At 38.9% G+C, this 20,491-nt stretch overlaps 1 protein-coding gene across 1 annotated transcript in view; it reads left to right on the top strand.

Moving 5' to 3' along the window:
* The first annotated feature begins 2,662 nt into the window (after window positions 1-2,662).
* Mamdc2 (MAM domain containing 2) overlaps window positions 2,663-20,491 on the top strand; it is a 202,358-nt gene continuing 184,529 nt past the window's right edge. Inside the window, exon 1 of the mRNA XM_063250074.1 lies at window positions 2,663-2,757. The gene's annotated coding sequence lies outside the window, so the exon portion shown is untranslated. The remainder of the gene's footprint in view (window positions 2,758-20,491) is intronic.

The raw sequence follows: 20,491 nt of genomic DNA, 5'->3' as shown, positions 1-20,491 counted from the left end.
ATTCTGAGGCAAGAGGATTGCAAGTTTGAGCCTGGGCAATTTAGCAACTTAGTAAGATTCTGCCTCAAAATAAAAAGGGCTATGGATGCAGCTCAGGGCGAAGGCCATCAGCTCAGCCCCCAGTACCATACACACAACATACATGAGGTAGAGAGTGTTGGAGTGGCAGGGATGCTGGTCTCTATTGGGAAGAAATGAGGTGACAGCATTTGGAAGACCAGCAGTGCAGGGCTTTGGGGAGATCATTAGAATTTTATGAAGTTGTGCCATATTGCTGCTTTTTCTAGAATAAATAACTTCCATTCAGATTTCTCCATGTGTTCATCTGTGTCTAACACAGATGCCATTTCATTTGTTAACAGAGGGGAAAACTTAACTGATGGCCCTTGGCAGAGAGACAAGAATGGCTGACCTCTGTGTATTAAATGCTTTCACTCGAGAGGCTGAGGCAAGAGGATCGCTGCACTTGGCTGCACAATGAGTTCAAAGCCAGACTTGGATGCACACCAAGACCTCGTCACAAGACAAAACAAAACAAAAAACACAACCCAAAACAAGCACTCTTAGCCCCTGAGTTCTGAAGATTGACGTATTTGCCAAAATGCAGGTCTGGACCTAAAAGAGCACCATCTTTTATATTTTTAGGATTTTCAGTACCAAAGGACTATGTATGCGTACAAGGTATGTATTAAAATAGTGAACTAATATTTCTAACATGTTAATGAGCATATGGAGAACAAGGCTTGATAACTCTTATTTTTTCCTTTCTCTTCTAATGTGAGTGGGTTGCATACATCCATACACAGCTAGCTACAGTAGGTAATGTTTTTCATGGTAATTTCCCTACTCATGACTAGTGGCTAAATCCCAGGTGAGGACTGAGTTATGGCTGTGAAAAGAAAAGAACATTGTACCTATGTTGCTTTGTATCCTCTAAAAGAGGATGCTGGAGCATTTTGGGGGAGGTTGCTTACCAACTTGGATAAGCTACCTTAAGCTATCAATAAAAAAGAATAAATGGAAAAATGAATGGGTAGATAGATGGGTAAATATGTCATCAACAAAGACATCAAACAGCTGTGACCACCCCATGATTTACATTGTGATGCAAAATTGACTCCACTTAGTTATAGTTTTGTCAGGCTTTTCTGTAGAAAGGGCTGATATTGTCCCATTGATAGTGAACCCAACATTGATTCCAAAATCTTATGTCTGATTTTGCTCTGTTCTGGTCATTGGCCCATGATTTCAGATATTTCTTGATCCTCCTGTGTGTAATGAACAGATAGTGGATAGTAAGGGTAGAATAAAATGAAATGTTTAAGGTGTTTCATGAGAATATAATTGACATATTTTAATAAAATGTATTTATTAAAATATATAACTTTACCTTGCCTTCCACTTATGATTGTAAACATTTGATTAGCAATGACAAGTTTTTAGAAGCCTGCTGCCACTAGTAACATCAAACATTTTTACTAACTATTGAGAACTTTGGAAGTAGGGGCTGAATTCCTAGTGTGCTTTATAAATGAGGAAACTGAGAGCCAGAGGAATTCCAAGTGATTTGGGAGGTTGTAAGGGAATAAAGACGGGGGGGGGGGGAGCAAAAGTGAATGTTTGTCTTTATCAGGAGCGAGCTTCTCCACAGGTGTTGTTAATGTCACTTTTTAAAAACGTGTCTTGCCTGCCCAGATCTCTGTAGGCGCAGGTCAAGGCCACTTGGGAATTAGCTGAGGTCTGTAATATGCTATCATCAGCTGTGCTTTCTATTGATCTTTATTTTTCTAGAGTTCTGAATACTTTCTTTGTAAATTAATACATGGATATTCCTTGGCCCTAGAGGAAGCATTGTACCCAAGAAATTAAAGTCTACTTTTTTCTATGACAACCTTTAAGTTTCTTTGGGATAGATTTCTGAGTCATGTCATTGGGAGGGGGGGGGATGCAAAGTTCTTTTATTAAAAATCTTACTGGAGTCTGTGAGACACCACAGAATTATGGCATCAGAACATAAATTTGGCTAAAAAGCTTCAAAGATTGTGGAATCCAATCCCTTCTTTTTCCAGATAAGGAAATAGGATACAAAAGATCAGGCAGCTAGTCCAAGGTTACACAGCTTAAAGTGAACCCAGAGAATTAGAATTCAGGTCTGTTCATTTTTATCCATACATTTGGGCAGAGAGGAAGACAAAGTGAATGAAACAAACCTAGCTACATTCTGATGACTTCGTGATCTAAGGAAGTCCATATTCTAATTTTATATTTGAAAGCTTTATCTCAAATGATATTTTAACAAAAATCTCCAACATTGACCAGGGTAAACTTATGAAATGCATCCTAGGAACAAAGCCAATAGAAATGTGTACTTCTGGCAAACTGAAGGTGTCAAATATGCTATAAGCCTTGCCAATCGGTACCTACCACCCATGCAGAGATTTCTCCCTGTTCACCACCTAATCCCTAGCACAATACTTATTATCATAAGCAGTCTATTTTTTCCAATGGGTCAGTGATTAAACATATAATGAAATTGAGATTTTTAGACTCATTGTAGTAATCTGCTTTTGTGAAGATAAATTAGTTGTTCTGTCTTGATGAAAATCTAACCCCCCTGACTTGGTTTTCCTTCTCACTTAGAACTGAGTTGGATCACCTATGGAGAGAAGATGAGAATTATATGCCTGGCGTTGGCTTTGGGAAGCTGGCTTTATTACACAGATCACATCTGAGAGAAGGTAGAACAAGAAGCCAAAGGTATTAAATAGTGCTTATTTTAAACTGGTTTTAAGCTAGCACTTCTGGATCCTAATATGATGGAAATGGGTTCACAGTTAGATACAGATGACTCATAAGCAAGTTTATTATAAATTCTTTGGGAGAACTGAGTCCTGGAATTTATTTCTTTATCTGAGAATCTTGCAGTCTCTCCCCTCCACTTCTGTCTCCCTCTTTAAGCCATTTCACCTCATAGAACCTTAGTGGAAATCTCACTTATCATTAGGACCAGGTGTCTGTACTTACATCCCCATCATGTTCACAACACCACCACCTGTGGTGAATCACATACCACAAGAATTTCAGACAACATGCCCAGCATATGTCCTTGCTCACGGAGTCAGGAGCAGAAGTGCTCTGAACTGCGCTTTTCACAAAAGCTGTTAGGCACTTGTGCCAATCGAATGGGGAAATTTTCCATCCCAGCTGCCAGGGAGAGCCTCCAGCTGTCCCAACGGACCTCAAGTTCACCTGTAACAGAGGCTACAGGAGTGAAGAGCGTGGCCAGGAGCCTTCGGGAAAACAAGTCACTCGTGCTATGAAGTGATATCATGCACAACTTGAAACCTAGAAGTTGCAGAGCAAAGGATGCTGGATTTCATGCTGAGGGACCTGAGTTCCCAGCTGACCTTTGCTACCCGGTAGGGTGTGTTAAGTAAGTCCCTCGGCCTTCCCTGAGCTTCAGTTCACCCCCTGCCCTGCTTTACCTTGCAGTGCCCTGACCATTTTGTTAGCTTCTGTCCTGTGCTGGGTGTGTTGTGCATCCTCCATGTGGTTTTTGTCGCTAGCCCTGTCGTATTACTGCTGTCACTTTAAAGATGATACAACTCTAGCTCAGAATGTTTCAGAGAGGCCACAAAGGCACAGACAGGAAGGGGTGTGGCTTAGGTGTGACACCAGCTTTACTTTCAGTGGTATTCAAGAGGCCAAATGTTACCTGGTATGTGGAAAGACTTTGAAAATCATAATCTCACAGTGACAAATGACGGTGTTTGGACAGCGCAGGGTTCTATAGTCAGAGAGAACTCTGGCTGTGCAATTGATGTGGGAGAAAATTGCTGACCTCAGTTTCCTCATGTGTATAATGGGCATGATCACATGTTTACCTCTGGGATTATTATGAGAATGAAATGGAATTATGTCTACAAAACCCTCAGTTCTGTGTCAGTCTTACCTGCAGCTTCTCTGGTTTTCTTAGACTGATGATGTTAAGTATTGCTTAAAAATTAGAGAAACCATGTTTCCAGGCTTCTTCTCACTTACAGATACCATCTTTCATTCACTCTCTCTTACCAGTTAAATACAAATGCCAGAAAGCCAGTTAGCAACATCAGTTTTAACAAGAACATTGTATGGTGTGAGAGACAATGTATTCAAGCCTCCTTATCTCTCAACCTGAACGAAATTCCACACCCAGCATCTCCATGAATAATCCTCCAGCCAGGTCTGCTCTCTGCCAGCCTCCAGCGGGGGGATCTTGGGTTCTCATTTCCACTCTTATCTCTTCATTCTGATGGACTTCGTGCTTTACCTGTCTCTTGGCTCTACCTTGCCAACTCCTCCCCAACTCAGGACCCCCTTATCCATCATTGCAGGGCCTCCATGTTCCTTTGGCACCTGTTTATGACACTTTTGATTTCCAAATTCTTTTTGGTCCAGGGCCCAAGCTTCGGGTTCTATCCGAACCCACAGTGGCCCACCCTGTGGTAACTGAGCTTTGGCTTTACCTAGACTTAATGTTGCCTCATCCTCTGTTACTCCCTGTTTTTAGCCATCTTGTGATTCACACAGGGATGTGTACCAAGCAAAATAGCAATTGAGGCACAGACTGTCTCTCTCGATGTCAGATCTCCAGATGTTCCCAGAAACCCAGCACTTTTGGTTGTGTAGCTAAATTCTTGTCCACACAGGGATTCGCTCACTCTTCCTTGTAATGTGGCCTCATGTGCAGACAGCCTGGGATTTATGCAAGCAAGGAGCAGTGTTTCTTGGTTTGCAGACACTGGGATTGACTATGATGCAAATACATGTTTTCTAAATAAGCACCCAGAGGAGTTTTTTTTTTTGTGTGTTGAAACCAGACCAGGCAAAGTATTCTTCACTGTTGTTAAGTAAGTTTTAGTAACAGGGAAAAGACAGTGTGTGGTGAATCTCTTTCATGTCAGCAAAGACTGCTTTTCCAAATACCTTTTTCTCAGTGACTTCAAGTCACTGCGAGCCTCCCTTCTACCCATCCTCCCGGACACACAGGACCAGCGGGAAACCGCCTGGTCCATAGAAATGTTGCCCAGGCTGAGGGGGAAAACCTAGCTCAGCCACTGATGCACATGTGTGCCAAGAAGCTAGTTAACTTTCACAGCTTCTGAAAATGGACCTAAAATCCACCTCTTGGGAGAATTAAAAGAGCTACAGTAATTTATACAATATACTCACATAAAATCCATATATATGCAGCTGTATGAATGGAATGCTTTGATGGAGTTCAGGACACATTACCCTCAAATATGATATATTAGCATTTGAGAAAAATTACAAAAGCAGGGAAGGAAACTTTTGCACATCCCTGATGGCTCTCCCCTGAAGCTGGTCGTGAAACCATCATTCCAGAGGTGGGTGCATTCTACCCAGAAGAAAGCACTGTCTTTCTCTCTAAGGACACAAGTACCTCCAGAAGAATCTAAACCGAATTTGGTAACCCTGCTCCTGTTAATTACCACTACCTCACATTTGCTTTGTGTGATCATACTTCTGAACCCACCTCTTCACCAAACTTAGCATAAAAGTGTGCAGATTTCCCTCTTTCTTTGAATTTTCACTTTCTGGAGGATACTGTGCCATATAAAATGTGTGTTAACTTTCATTCATCCATCTTTTGTTGCAGGAGCCTTAGCCACTAACCTATTGGTAGGTGAGGAAATCTTTCCTTTGCAACAGCATCTTTGTGGCTATATAATGCCATGTAACGCTATTCCTTTAATCTTTCTCACTTTAGTGACTCGCTTGAGATAAATGTTTTTCTGTTCATAGGGATTCTTTGGAATCTGATTCCAGTATATTTAACCTGACTTAAGCATTACACTGATGTACAAATGTGTGAAAGTATCCCATGGTATTCCAAAAATGTGTACAATTTTTATCTATCAGTTAAAAATAAAATAAAATTATGAAAGAACCACAACTTGTTTAATAGCTACTAGAAAGTAGTACCATATGAGTGGTGGAGAAGGAAAGCCATTCAATTCAAAGGCATGTTAGATGCCTGAGAAAATTACTTTCCCAATCAACAAACATGTGACTAAAAAAGAAACTTGGAAGTTATGTAAGTGAAAAAATATTAATAAGTAAGAATATTTTCTGTCAAAAAACTAAGGTGTTCATTTAGAAAAATTGTGTTAAAAGTTTTTCCTCAGACAGTATAGGGTTATGGGATTAGTTTTGGCTGGTTGTGTGTGTGTATCTCCTAACCTTCCAGTTCTTTCTGTCCCTACAGCTTGCCTCTCTAAGCCTGTGTGAAGTAGTCCTGGTGACTGTCCAGTTGGGCTGTGTGGCATTGCTTCAGATCTGCTTTCAGAATTTCCATTGGCCTCTAAAGGTCACTTCCCTTCCATGTGTTCTTAGCTGGTTTTTTGGTGAGCTGTTTGCTCTAGCAAATGATTTGAATGATTCTTTTGCAAGAAATGTGTCATTGACATGATTGTTGTCTCTTCAGGAAAACATCCCTGTTGTGTTTGCTGTGGAGACTTTAAGCTTGGTCTGTCATGAGTAAATTTTCTGAAATCTCAGAGGAGAGAAGACTATTAACTCTTTGAAGGTACCTCTTAATCTGAGAGTGCTCAAAACATAGTTTTCTTTAACCCATAAAGGATTTGAATTTCCTTCAGAATTGAATGCCAGACTGTCTTAGTTACTTTTCTTTTGTTGCTGAGACAAAATGCCCAACCTCTAAAGTTAGAAGGGAAAAGGTTTGTGCAGGTTTCAGTCTATAATTGGCTGGCTTGAGGGTGGCACGGCAGAGGTAATGCAGAGGAGAAAGAGTCTGTGGTCCGCAGGAGGTGCCAAAGCAACAAGAGACCACCACAGCTCTTTTTGCCTCTTTTACTGTATCCAGGGTACCAGGATTAGGTTGGTGCCAAACCACTCAGTAGACTGATTTAGTAATCACACATCCTTAACCCCAGCACCCTTAATCCCAGCACTGCACCATGAATTGATCACACACTCCAGATTCAGCCACCTCTGAAAAGGCCCTGCCTATGACTCCGTGAGACTCTGAGGGGACATCTAGACACAGCCCTAACACATACGAATAACAAAACTGTCAGTATTTGTAGAATTAAACACAAGAGGAAAGAGCAGCATAGTGTGCTTCTGTTGCTGCCATCAGTGGTTTAGCTCCAGCCTCCTTAGCGCCACCACTGAGACAAAGAATTTTCTTAGTTTTATGAACCAACCTACAGAGAGTGCTGAAGGATGTTCTAGAGAGAGATGAAGATGACCAGGGTTCCAGGAACAGCAGCAGAGGAGGATCGCCAAACAGGGCAGGCAGCTGAATGAAGGGGGAAAGTGGAGGGCCAACAACAGGAGGACAGCATGGCAGAGATGAACCAGTGTGTGCTGGTTGTAACCATTAGTGTAGATGACCTCAATTCAGCAATAAAAAGAAACACAGAGAGAGTGGATCAAGAAACAAAATCCGTCAATACTGTATACAAGAAACATTAACTTCAAAAGAAATTCATAGACTGAAAATCAAAGGGGAGAAAACAATTGTTCCATGCAACAGGGAACCAGAAAAAAAGCAAAGGTAACTTGCCCATCAACCATAGAAAGAATAAAAAAGATATGATATTTTCATACAAAGGAAAGCCACCCAGCTACAAAGTATGATAATCTTATTTGGTTTTGAAGTCTTGTAATGCTTTCATTCTTTTGTTTTTATTGGTTTTAGTCTGTTTTCTATTATTTTATTTCATTGTGTGTAAGGGTATGGACAACTTTTTTGAAGAGAATAAGAGACATTATAGTAGCCATTGTTGATTTCCTATTGTCTTGATTTGAAATCACATAATGTTTTTATCCTTTTGTTTTGATTGGTTTATACTATTGTGTTTTGTTTGATTGTATTGTGTATGAAGGTATGAAAAACTATTTCAAGGAGAACAAGAGACATTATGGTAGCCACTATTGATTTCTTGTTTTCTTGTTGGAAGTCCTGTGTTGCTTGCATTGTTCTGTTCTGATTTGCTTTGTTCTGTTCTGTTTTGTTTTGTTTTATTCTCTTTAAAATTAAAAAAAATTTTTTTCAAGTGCAAAAAAAAAAAAAAAAGAGTTAGTGACACAGCGTGCGTCAAAACTCACCTCTTCTCATGACTGTCAGGAATTCTATGTGAACCATCCCCAAGAAAAACCATTACATTAACTCTCTAGGAGCTAATTTGACCCAAATTACTGGACATTTTATTGGAGGATTTGGGCCTTGGGAAAAAACATGTCAGTATTAATACACACATAGGACAGCACTAAAATCCTTCATCTGTTTTGCATAGACTTAAGAGTAGTATAAACCTTCCTTCACTCTACCAAGTAGCTATAGCAAGCAATGTAGTATAATTAAAATAATTCTAAATCACTATATATGTGTGATTTTAGGTCATTTGAGATCATTTGACCAAAGGAAGAGTTTTATTTGTCCTTCAAGAGCCTACTGAAATGTCTCCATCCTGTGATAGATATATTTCAGGAGTTCCCAGCCATGGCCCCTGGCAGAGTAGAGGGGTTCTTTTAGGTCCACTGCATGGATCTCAACAAAAACTATTACCATGACTTCCTGTCTGCATCTCAGCTAGACTGTGAGACCCCAGGGTGAGGCTGCCAGTCCAGCCCTGAGTGCCAGTTCCCAGAACAATGCCTTCTCTACAGTATGTGTCGAGCACAGAAAGAGCGAGTGTGAGGTACTAGTCAGATTCCGAGTGGGTATCATGGTTTTCCTCGTGCAGTCCTAAGGAGGCAGTTACTTCTACTGTCCCTGTTTTATAGATGAAGAAACCATGCCTCAAGGAATAATGTGCCTCTTTTTGGGAAGCAAATGGTAGGAGAGAGAATGACAGCCCATTTTTTCAGCCAATACACTGGAATGGAGACCATCGGAATGTTTTAAGAACTAGGGCAATCCTGGCTTTGGGGGACTCTAAATGTGTTGATGGGTTATATCACATGACAAGGGTAAAATATTGTGCTTACTGAGATGTATCAGTATCTTATTAACACAGACCCAGGAATGAGGCCCTTTTCAGATATAGGGCCAAGGAACACTATCTTCAAAATCCATGGGGCCTTCCTAGGAGCAAGCATGGCTGGCTGACTGAGCACTTTAATAGATTCATTTCTTAAAAGTGTGGTATCACTTAAAACTTAGTAACATGTTAAGCAAGATAATGGATGGTGTTGCATTAACTTAGTGAAAGCTTTCAAAAAGGATAAGAGAGGCAATAATGTTTGCTTCTAATTTCTTCTAAATGTTTACTCTTTCTCAAGGCAAAGTGCTGTTTACAACTATGTGTTAATTTACTCTAAAATCAGCAGATTCTTAAGTGGCCTGACATCTTTTTATGGCTTTCTGGGGGGAAATAATGAAACAGTTGCACTAATCTAATGTTGGTATTTACTCTAACATTTTGATAAATAAACCCCTGTTCTGAAAGGGAACTGTGGCCTTTTGATATGCTTCATGTATTTATTTTCTGAGAGTATCTCAAATAGGTTGACTATAAATATTTCTAGTAAGATAGCCTTGAAATATCACCACTTTAATTATAGGCAAAATTAGTAAATCTCATCAGGTTTCTTAAGTCCAACTTTGATGGCATAGTAAATCCCAGTACAACTGTGGGTAGTAAATAGATGAAGAGCTTTCTGTATATAATTAACTTATTCTAACACCCACTAGATACCTTAACATTATAGTTCTAGCTCTATCACAGGCTACCATAAGTACATAGATTAATTTAAAATTGTTGTATGGATACTTCATGACCTTACAGGAACAATAAACAAAACAAGCAATACACATTTTGTAGTTTGAAAGAGACATAAATGTATATACTATTGAAATTTTCCTTTACTTTAATATTTGCTGTAGTTTCGCTGTAATCCACACTCTAATACCTACCTTGTCAAGTGATATCATATACTATATGCAGAATAAGTTTAGTTGGATCAAATCCTCATTGATTTATCCTAAATGATAGTATTCTACTTTGACAGTTCTTGAACAATTATTCATGCAAATCCAGGTGAACTCATAAATTATATCTGTGGATGTGAGTTGGCATCAGAGGTAGACTATAAATAAGTTTGGAGATACACTTATGCTTATACCAACAGCACACAAGAATGCCAGTTTCCCCACATCTCCACCAATGCTATTTTTGAAGAGACCAAGCTAATTGTCTTGTAGAATATTCTGTATCCCAGATTTTGCTTATTGGGTCTTCATGGTGGGATTTAATGTGTTTCCCTATCGCCTGCATTCCCTATAATGTAAAGTTGGACATGAAGATTTGAGCAGATGGAGGCCGAATGTTTTGGGAGTAAACCCGTCACAGTGGATGCTGTCTACTTCACCTCGCTTGTACCTGGAGGACCATCACAGCTCCTTCCTCCTCTGCTTGCGAAGGTACTTCTGTGCTGATGGCCAGTCTCTCCATGTGAAGACAAGTTTCTCACATAGCAGTTAGTTTTACCCCATAATTAATGGGTGGGATATACTTATTTAACTTTAATGAGATTTAACATATTTATATGTTATTGGTCAAGGAATTAATTTCCACTCTTGAGAGGGTGCCAGGGATTGAAGCCAGGGCCTCATGCATGCTAAACAAAATTTCTACTCTTGAGAAAGCCAAGCTTTTGTTTGTTTGGAGTGGATAGAGGGAGACACATCAGCACTCCTAATCCCAACAGGCATATTCCCATTCCTCTGTATAACCCTAACAGTCTTCAGACCGAGGAAACCCAGAATAATTCTGTTGCTTAAATAATCTTAGGGTTTCAGTAGAGCCAAAAGCTTAAGCCATGGACTTTTGGGCATAAGTCTACTCTTATTTGCCTTTTTAAATAATGAATAAACAATGCATTTTTGTGATGCAAAATTCAAAATGCATAAAGGATAAACAGTGAAGAGCCTGGTCTGGTTAGGTATTGCTGGGTAGCAAACTACTCTGAATAGTGGCTTGAAACAGCAGTGACATTACTGTCCGGCAGTGAATCCGAGGGTAAATGCTGGGCTCCAGCAGCCATTTCTTCTCAGGGTCCCTGGCAGTTGCTGTTACATGATAGCTGGAGCTGGGAAGAAGCAGTAGCTTCTTTGCTTGTAGTTCTGCTGCCCGGACTGAGAAGACTGGGAACCGCTGGGAGCAAGGGCAGCTGGGCTCCTTGGACCTCTCTCTTCTCTGTCCCCAACTATGTGGCCTCTCAACTGCTGGTCTCTGATGACCAGCCTTCTCGCCTTGCAAGTGAAATTCTCTTAGAGTGGCTGTCCTAAGGGAACATGCAGACCCTGCATACCCTTTCCAAATGCAGCCTTGGACTCCACACAGCATGATTGCTTAGGCATTTCATTCACTGGGGCTGTGGCCATGGCCCACAGGGTAGGGAAAGGACCATGGGTCGCACCTCCTGGTAGTAGGAAGAGCCAGTAACTTTCTGCTGTGCTTCAAACCATCTTGTTTTCTGATATAATCCTTTCTCCAGTACTTAGGCCACTTCCCAATGCATACAATGTCACTAGTTTCTTATGAACAATTTAAGAGACACTCTATACACACTATAACACTATTCTTCCCAGTTAGCTGTGTGCATACAGTATTCTGCACCTTCACTTTTTAAATATTTCATGGGGATTGTTCATATTCATTCATAAAGTGAACTCTCGTTTTAAAAATGTCTTTGTAGTATCAAGTTATATAGATATACCACAATGTTTAATTCTCCCTTTATGAATAATCAGGCTATTTTCAATCTTTTAATATTATAAGCAATAATTATTTGAATGGCATCAAACATACACCATTTTGGATGTGTGTAAGCATGTCTGCATTACAAATTCCTAGATGTGACTTGTCCTGCATGCTTGCTGCCACCATCAGAAGGCTAGCTTCCTGCAGGCAGCAGGCATGGGCAGGGAGATGCACCCAGGTACACCCAGTGCACCTGCAGGCTATCAGTAGAGAACCTTGCTTCCTTCAGACAGTCAGCATCCATGGGACAAAAAGACAAACACACCCTGTGTGCCTGCCACCATCAGGGAGAGTCTTGGTGTAGACACACGGACTGAGAGAAGAAGCAGGCTCAACACCATGCACCTCTGGCCATTTGGGAATCTTCAGTGTAGCTGCACGGGTCTGGAGAAGCCCTCCCGTGCCCTACTACCTCCCTGTAAACTTGGGATCAGAGGAACCCAGATGCCAGTCCCATCCCCCTGTACCACTGAGGGTCTGCCAAATTGGGAAGTACCTGGAACCCCACAACCAGCTTATTGGGAGGAACCCAGGAGAATGTCAAGACCAAGGAGCAAAAGGCAGTATCTGACCTCCAGCCCACACAGAACACGTCTGGGAGATACAGTCATAGAAGTCACACACCTGAGATCTCTGAGAGGATAGCAACTGAAGTAAAGAAACAACTTCATGAGACTGTAAAAGGAATCATATCAGAAGTAATGTGTCAGGTAAAAGAAGAAATCACAAACATAATGAAAGAATTGCTGAGCATATCTAAAGAAGACATAGGTAAAAAAAGAGGAGCATAGGAAAATGATAGAAACCTTGAATGAACAATATGGGAAGGAATTATAATGCATGAAACAGATTCAAAAAGATATCCAGGAAATTGAAAAGTTGATTGGAAGCTGGTAAATCTGATTGAAAGAGACTGAAGATGGACTTTCAGATCTTGAAGACAGGATAGCAGCTAGTGATTGTGAAAGGAAAGATCTCTTAAAAATAACAAGGAACCAGGAAATAACAAATCAACAGCTGCAAGATGATGCGAAGAAAAATAATTTAAGAGTGATAGGTATCAGTGAAGAAGCAGGGGTCAACGCAAATGAAATAAAAAGGCTATTTACAGAAGTAACAGCAAAAAAGCTTCCCAAACATGGGAAACAATCTGGCATCCAGATAAGTGAGGCATATAAAACTTTAACCAGCCATAATCAAAATAAATCTACACCCAGACGTATAAAAATCAAGATCCCAGAAATTCAGCACAAGAACAAAACATTAAAAGTTGTTAGAGAAAAGAAACCTCACCTATAAAGGAAAACCCATCAGAATTGTGGCACACTTGTTAACACAAACCACCAAGTCAATAAGAGTTTGGAGCGAAGTGTTTCAAATCGTGAAAGAAAACAACTTCCAACCCAGATTGATGAACCCTGCAAAACTTTCTTTCCAAATTGGTGGAAAAATAAGACACCTCCATGATAAAGAACAACTAAAGGAATTCATGACCACCAAACCAACTCTACAGAACATGCTGAAGGATATTTTAGAAAGAGATAAAGAGATATGCTAGAAAGAGATGGTTCCAGGAACAGCAGCTGAGGAGGACAGCCAAACAGTACAGGCAATTGAATGAAGGGGAAAAGTGGAGGGCCAACAACAGGAGGATAGCAGGGCAGAGACAAACCAATGTATGCCAGTTGTAACCATTAATGTAAATGGCCTCAATTCACCAATAAAAAAAAAACACAAAGAAGGGGAACAAGAAACAAATACATCAATATACTGTATACAAGAAGCACACTTAACTCTAAGAAATTCATACACTAACATCAAAGGAGAGAAAACAATCATTCCACATAACAGGAGACCAGAATAAGCATCATCAACCACAAGAATGGATAAGGAAGATATGCTATTTTAATACAATGGAAAGCTACCCAGCTCTAAAGTAGGATAATATCAAAACTCTTATAGGTAAATGGATGCAGGAGATCATGATTATGGGTGAGATGGTTTGGACTTACACAGGTGAACAGAGTCATCTCCCTACCATGAAAAACTGAAGGAGTTAGTGGGATCCAAAAAACACAGTAGATATTATGAAACTGATAAGGGAAGAAATGCCTAAAAAGGGAAAGTGGTAACCACTTTCCTATTATTTTGTTTTGAATTCTTGTATTATTTTCATAATTTTGTTAGTTTTTGTTTTATTCTGTCTTGTTATGTTAATTTTACTGTGTCTGACAGTATAAGCAGCTATTTTGAAGATAATGGTATATATTATGGTAGCTACTGTTGATTTCCTATTATTCTGTTTTGAAGTCCTGTAATGCTTTCATTCTTTGCTTTGATTGGTTTTATTCTGTTTTGTTTTGCTTGATTTTTATTATGTGTGATGGTATGAACAGCTATTTTGAAGAAAATGAGACATTATGGTAGCCACTGATAATTTCCTATTATCTTTTTTTGAAGTCTTGTAATGCTTTAATTCTTTTGTTTTGGTCTGTTTTGTTTTATTTGATTTTATTATGTGTGATAGTATATAGAGAGTTATTTTGAAGAAAACAAGAGACATTATGGTAGCCATTGTTCATTTCCTATTATCTTGTTTTGAAGTCCTATAATGCTTTCATTTTTTTTTTTTTTGCTCTGATTGGTTTTATTCTGTTTTGTTTTGCTTGATTTTTATTATGTGTTATGGTATGGACAGCTATTTTAAAGAAGACAAAAGACATTATGGTAGCCACTGTTCATTTCCTATAATCTTGTTTTGAAGTCCTGTAACGCTTTCATTCTTTTGTGCTGATTTGTTTTGTTCTGTTTTGTTTTGTTTGATTTTATTGTGTGTGATGATACTGACAGCTATTTTGAAGGAAATGAGAAACATTATGGTAGTCATTATTGATTTCCTGTTGTATTGCTTTGAAGTCTTGTATCACTTTCATTGTGTTCTGACTTGCTTTATTTTGTTTTGTTCTCTTTAAAATAAAAAACAAAACAAGACAAAACAAAACAAATTCCTAGATGTAGGATTATAGAATTACAGTGCTGGGATAGATATTGCCACACTGACCTGCTTAGAATATGACACAGTCCACTCCTGTCATGAACAAGGCCAGCTGCTCCATTCTCTCACAAAAAAGAACGTTCTCAAATTTTACAATTTTTAATAAAACCACTCTTTAATTATTTCTAGCTTTCATGTGTATTCTTTCTGTGAGTCACTGTGAAGGTTTTACTTTTCTATGTTTGAGAATCACTTGTCTTCTTTCAATGCTCATGAAGGGTTTAGGATCATTTTAATATAAAACAAATTTTGAGATTCATGAAAAGAAAAGAGATGCCACATTTTTGATAACCTGAAAGACCTCTCAATAATTCCAAAAGCTCCTTTCCCCCGAATCCTGGCAATGAGTGAGCAGTGAGCATTTTCCCTCTCTGTGATTGCTGGCTTGTGGTGGTACTTGAACCATCCTGAGATTCTCAGGTGGGAAAATGTTTCCCTTTGCTGTCTATTCCTGTGATGATATCTACTCTGTACCAAGAAAAATTCTTAATTTATGAGAGATTTTTTCCACTACCCTTGGGCTTCAAATAAAGGTTTTTTTTTGTTTTTTTTTTTTTTTTTGTCTTTTTTCCTTTTTATCGGTACCGGGGATCAAACTCACGACTGCCTGCTTGCAAAGCAGGCGCTTATGCCACTGAGCTAAATCCCCAGCCCCTAAAGTTTTATTTTAAAATCAATGGTTTGTCTCTGGACTCTGTGTACTTTTCTCAGACTCCCTTTTAACTTTCTACTTTTAATTTCCCCTTCCTCCTTCCAACCAATATTATATTCTATGAATTCACGGTATATTGGGCAATTTCATTGTATACAGCGGCAAACAGAACTACAGCAAAATTCTGCAGGCAAGAGAGAGAACAAATTGGTGTGCTTCAAAAGCCACTTGTACTGGAACCAGAAAACCTGCTCAGTATGCTAGAGGACTTTGAGGGAATCGATTTTCTCATTTGAAAATTAGGATGACGCAAAATCATGTTGTTGTAAGATGAAGAGAAAGAATGCACTCAACTCTCATTTCTCAGCGTATGCTAAGCCCAGGCGTCCCTATGCTCTGTCGCTCAGTGCTCAAAGACGTTCACTAAACTTTCCAACTTAGTGACACTATGAGATTTCTTAAAGTTGCTATAACAAGTTCAAAATGGCTTGAAATGACTGAAGTTTATTCTCTCCCAGTTCTGTAGACCAGAAGTTTGAAGTTAGGGATCAGCAGGGTTGGTTCCTTCTGCAGTCCCAGGAAAATCCACTTTTTGCCTCTCTCCTAATTTCTGATAGCTGCTCACGACTCTTGATGGATTGATTGATTGAGACAGGGTCTTGTTGCGTAGTGCAGGCTGGCCTTGAACTCACTCGTGTAGCCCAGGCTGGCCTCGCCCTCATGGTGGTCCTCCTGCTTCAGCTTCCCGTGTTACAATTTTAACATGCCATGGTATGCAGGCATGTCACTACAGTCTTTGCTATGCTTTCACGTAGCATTTCCTTCCATGTATTTTTGTGTCTTCTCCTTTTATGCCTCTTACAAAGACACTTTTCATCGAACTCAGACCCTCTCTGAATCCAAGATGATTTCACCTTGAAATCCTTAATCTAATTATATCTGCAAAGACCCTATTTCCGAATAAGGTCACATGTATAGGTACTGGAGAGCTTAGAAATTGGGCGTATCTTTAGAGACCCACCGTTTAATCCACTACAGGGACCAAGCTAAGAATTGAATCCAGGTACTTTCTAATTTCAAGTCCAATGCACTTTGAGCTCTCCTAGGCCCTCTCCCACTGTGAAACAACCGTGCAAGTGTTAAAGATCACATTATGGTTTCTTCTTGTTCTCTCTTCTAATTTATATAAGGAAGTGGATTGAGTACCTGGAAGAAACCACTGAATTTAAAATTTTTCATTTGGTGATAAGATATTCCCTGCCTAAATAATTTTCAAAAAATAAGTTGGGTTATATACCCAGGATACGCTAAATCATCCAAGCTCACAGCTGACATTTATTGCTTATTATTTATTATGTGTGAGGTCTGTACTAATTGCTTCATATACATCATGTCATTTTACCCTGGGAGATGGTGACTGTTACTATCTGCTTTTGTTTTTATTTTCTGCACAAGAAACAGGTTTAAAGAGGTTAGAGAACTTTTCTTAAATCATGGAGCTGCTAAACGGTACAGTAGAGATTTGAACCCAGGTGATCTCCACACTGGAAGCATTGGGAGGAGATTTACCATTTCCCGGAGGCCCCCAGTTAGTTCCCCTATGGCTAGCCTGGACCCACTGCTGCTGAACTTAACAAAGATTTGTTCATCACAATTACGCATGTGTTTCTAATAAAAGCAGACAGGGTGCTCAGATGTGTCTCTGTTGTTCTTCATGTCATTTTTGGAGTAACACCATTCAAACTTATATGGAAGATTTGAATGAAATTACTTGAAACATAGCTCAGTTTTTAGGAAAAAAATAAATCCAGGGTATTTCCTCTCTGTCACTATGATCCCAGTCCTTTGGTCTAAAGCTGTCTTACCCATTCATTGTTCAGAACAGTTGCTTTGAATTTGTCAGTACATTATAATGCTATTTTGTTTTTTTAAAATCCCCATCATTTCTCTCTAGCTACAAAGGCTAAATTTGTTTTAGTCTGTCTTCAGTGTAAAACAAATTTCCCTTAGGTAATATAGTGAAAAGCCATGTAACTATAGGGGAGGATGTGGTAAGACCTACTCAGGATTATAATTCTTTCTCTCTGATTAATATTTTTAGATTATCTTTAGCTGAAACAAGAAAAATTAATCATTAATATGATCCAAAGTCCAAACAAAACTTATTGCTTTAGAATATTCTCATTTATTTTTAATGTCCATGTCAGTTCTTAAAGAATGGCTTTGTAATAATATTTTAACTACTTAAAACATTAACTACCAGGCTGCTGGTCCATGCCTTCAGTTAAATGTTAAACTAAACTAGAGTTGCCATTGTCTGCACTTTCCTGTAATGAAGTTCATTAATGATGGCATATTTATAGCATATGCAGAAAAGGTCATCTTTTGTATATTGTCTTCTTTTAATTAGCTTGGAATCCTCGAAAAAGAATTTAAGCCCAGGAGTCCTTTTGGTGGATTTATCCTTCTGCTCTTACAGTAACAATGTCACTCCCTAGCCTTCTTCAACTCCGAAGTAGTCTTTGTAAATCACGCATTTGAGAGGTTCTTCAGAACATCTGCTGGGATTCAAGCATGCAATTTAATTGCACTGGGATGAGCAAGATAAGGAAACAAGAGCAGGATCTTGTCAACAGGAAAAGACAGGCCCTTTCCTATCCTCTGCCTTAGATACCAGCAGCAGCAGGGTAACAAGAAGCAAGAGGCATAGCATAGAGTTACCATGCAGCCGAGAACCAATGTGCTTACAATTTTGAAAGACATAATACAGAAAACCCTAATGGTTGTACATAAAGTTTCTATTTTGTAATTTGGAATGTTTGTGTGAACAAAATAAACAAGTGATGATTCTTGCTCACTATATTATTTAAAGGATTTCTATAAAGTTGAAAGGAGCAACGATGTCTTCCTGGGTTTCTGTATGCAGTGAATTTAATTGAGAACAGTGCATTTTGTGAATTTCCCTAATACCTCGATGTGGAAGCTATGATAGTATTTTCCCTGTACAGCAATGGGAACTAAAGAGCAGAGGGTTGAAGAGATTTCTTCAAGGTCATGTTGGATATCAGGAAAAGTTTTGGCTCCAAGCTTCCTCTGGAAAAAATTATTTAGTTGCTGTCTCCTTCATTTGTCCCTTTGTTAATAATTGGTTTTTCTTTAAAGCTAGATAAAATGAATCTGAAAACCTCCTTCAAAAAGAAACTAGCTTTTGATATTTTGTTGTTGGTAAACTGACCCTGCAATTCTTGAATGCAGGTCTTTTAAACTGCTCATCAAAATGGAGAGGCTTGAGCATAGATAAATGTTATTTTGATGCTTAGCTTTCCAATATGCTGCATTGATTGTGGGCTGCAAGAATATCACTGCATCCTCAGGTTCCAACAGGCAGTTCCCTAACACTGCTATAACCTCTCCTTTGCCGAATAAGAGGTTTCACACAACACATTAGCAACATTCAACTCATACGATTCTCTGTCTGGCTCTAATCTTGTCTCGTACGGACTAGAGGTTATAGTGCCCATCTGGCTACTTCTTCATCATCCCTGGAAGATCAGCCAGGCCACAGCTGATTTCACTTCCCTTTTAACTCTGGAACATTTCACACCTCTTTTAACTCTGGGTAATGGATCATTTTTAACGTAGCATTCTATTCCACATATTCCCTCGCTATTTTTTCTGGGAAGAGTCCATCACTCCTAGTTTTCTTTCAGGATCCTGTGTCTTTGAACATCACCCAAAGGCTGTTCTAGCGTGTCCGGTGATTTTTCTCAGGAGTGTAACTTTTCTGTCTAAGGATATTAACTACCCCAGACTACAACCTTAGCGCTCTACAGGGAGTCTTAAAGGATGCTGGAGGAGCCCCATCAAATCTTCACTGGGACTGTTGAAAACTCCAGAGAAACCGCAGAGGACACTGCGAAAACAAAGTGTAAGGTTTAAAAATGACTAGAAAATAAAGATAAATTACATGCAGAGGAGCAACTCGAAGCGCCTGTAAACCGTAACAGCATCAATAGAAGCCTAAGAGTAACATAATTATTTCCTCCCAGAAAGATAAGCATTTGTTTCTCCTTCCTTTTGTAGCCAAGGTGAACGTGCATCTTCCTAAACACTCACGTTTCTAGTCTCAGAGTTGTGTGATTTTTGTAAACAATCATCACGATTTTTAAAAAAATTTTAAAGAAAAACTAAACAAAATAGAAAATAGGTAGAAATAATACATACGTTCAGAGAAAAAATAGATAGTAAGAAATCACTGGTTGATGTTTACATATTGTCATTTTACAAATAGTTGTTCAAGGTACAAAAATAGAACATGTAAAATGGGAATTCCAACAGCGAGACTGCACCCAGTTCTGTTCAACTATCCAACAAAAACTTAGTAATATGGTTATCAATCCTATCCACTTAAACATACATGCAGTTATCCATACCTTCAATTATGTTGAGATTGAACAAACCAATGCAGGCTAGTATCACTCTGAACAAAAAATAACACGATTGCTGGGTTTCACATTATGACACTCCAGGATCAGCACTGGGTATTTTAGTGTCTTTTTTTCTTCTAAGTATCTGTTCATTTCATCATGTGTCATATGATCAGTTCTCATAAACTGATATAGATTATACACATGCATGAGTCTTAGCATGTATTTCTAATATTTCTATATTAGAGGGAGAAACAAAACAAACAAGACAAAACAAAACATATTCCTATTAACACATGAAACGAAAAAAACAGACCATTGTATGAAGAGTTCTACCATGGTTCCTGGGTTGTCTCTTGTTATCTCTAATAGAATTGGCTATATCATCAGACATAGTATCATTGAATATATCAGTACATTACAGTATTAATAAAAACACAACTTTGTATATAGCATAGAACTTCAAAAACTGGCAGTTATCAAACCAGAATGTGTATGGTAGAGTCTTGTCATTTTCAGTGTAGTTGCCTATACTCTCAGACTTGATACTATCAATCATATC

The sequence above is a fragment of the Cavia porcellus genome, unplaced genomic scaffold, assembly GCF_034190915.1.
Source record: "Cavia porcellus strain 051 isolate PalLab524CR breed Dunkin Hartley unplaced genomic scaffold, mCavPor4.1 scaffold_1, whole genome shotgun sequence".
In the NCBI taxonomy this organism is placed as follows: Eukaryota; Metazoa; Chordata; class Mammalia; order Rodentia; family Caviidae; genus Cavia; species Cavia porcellus.
This window is presented reverse-complemented; position numbering and strand designations above follow the sequence as displayed.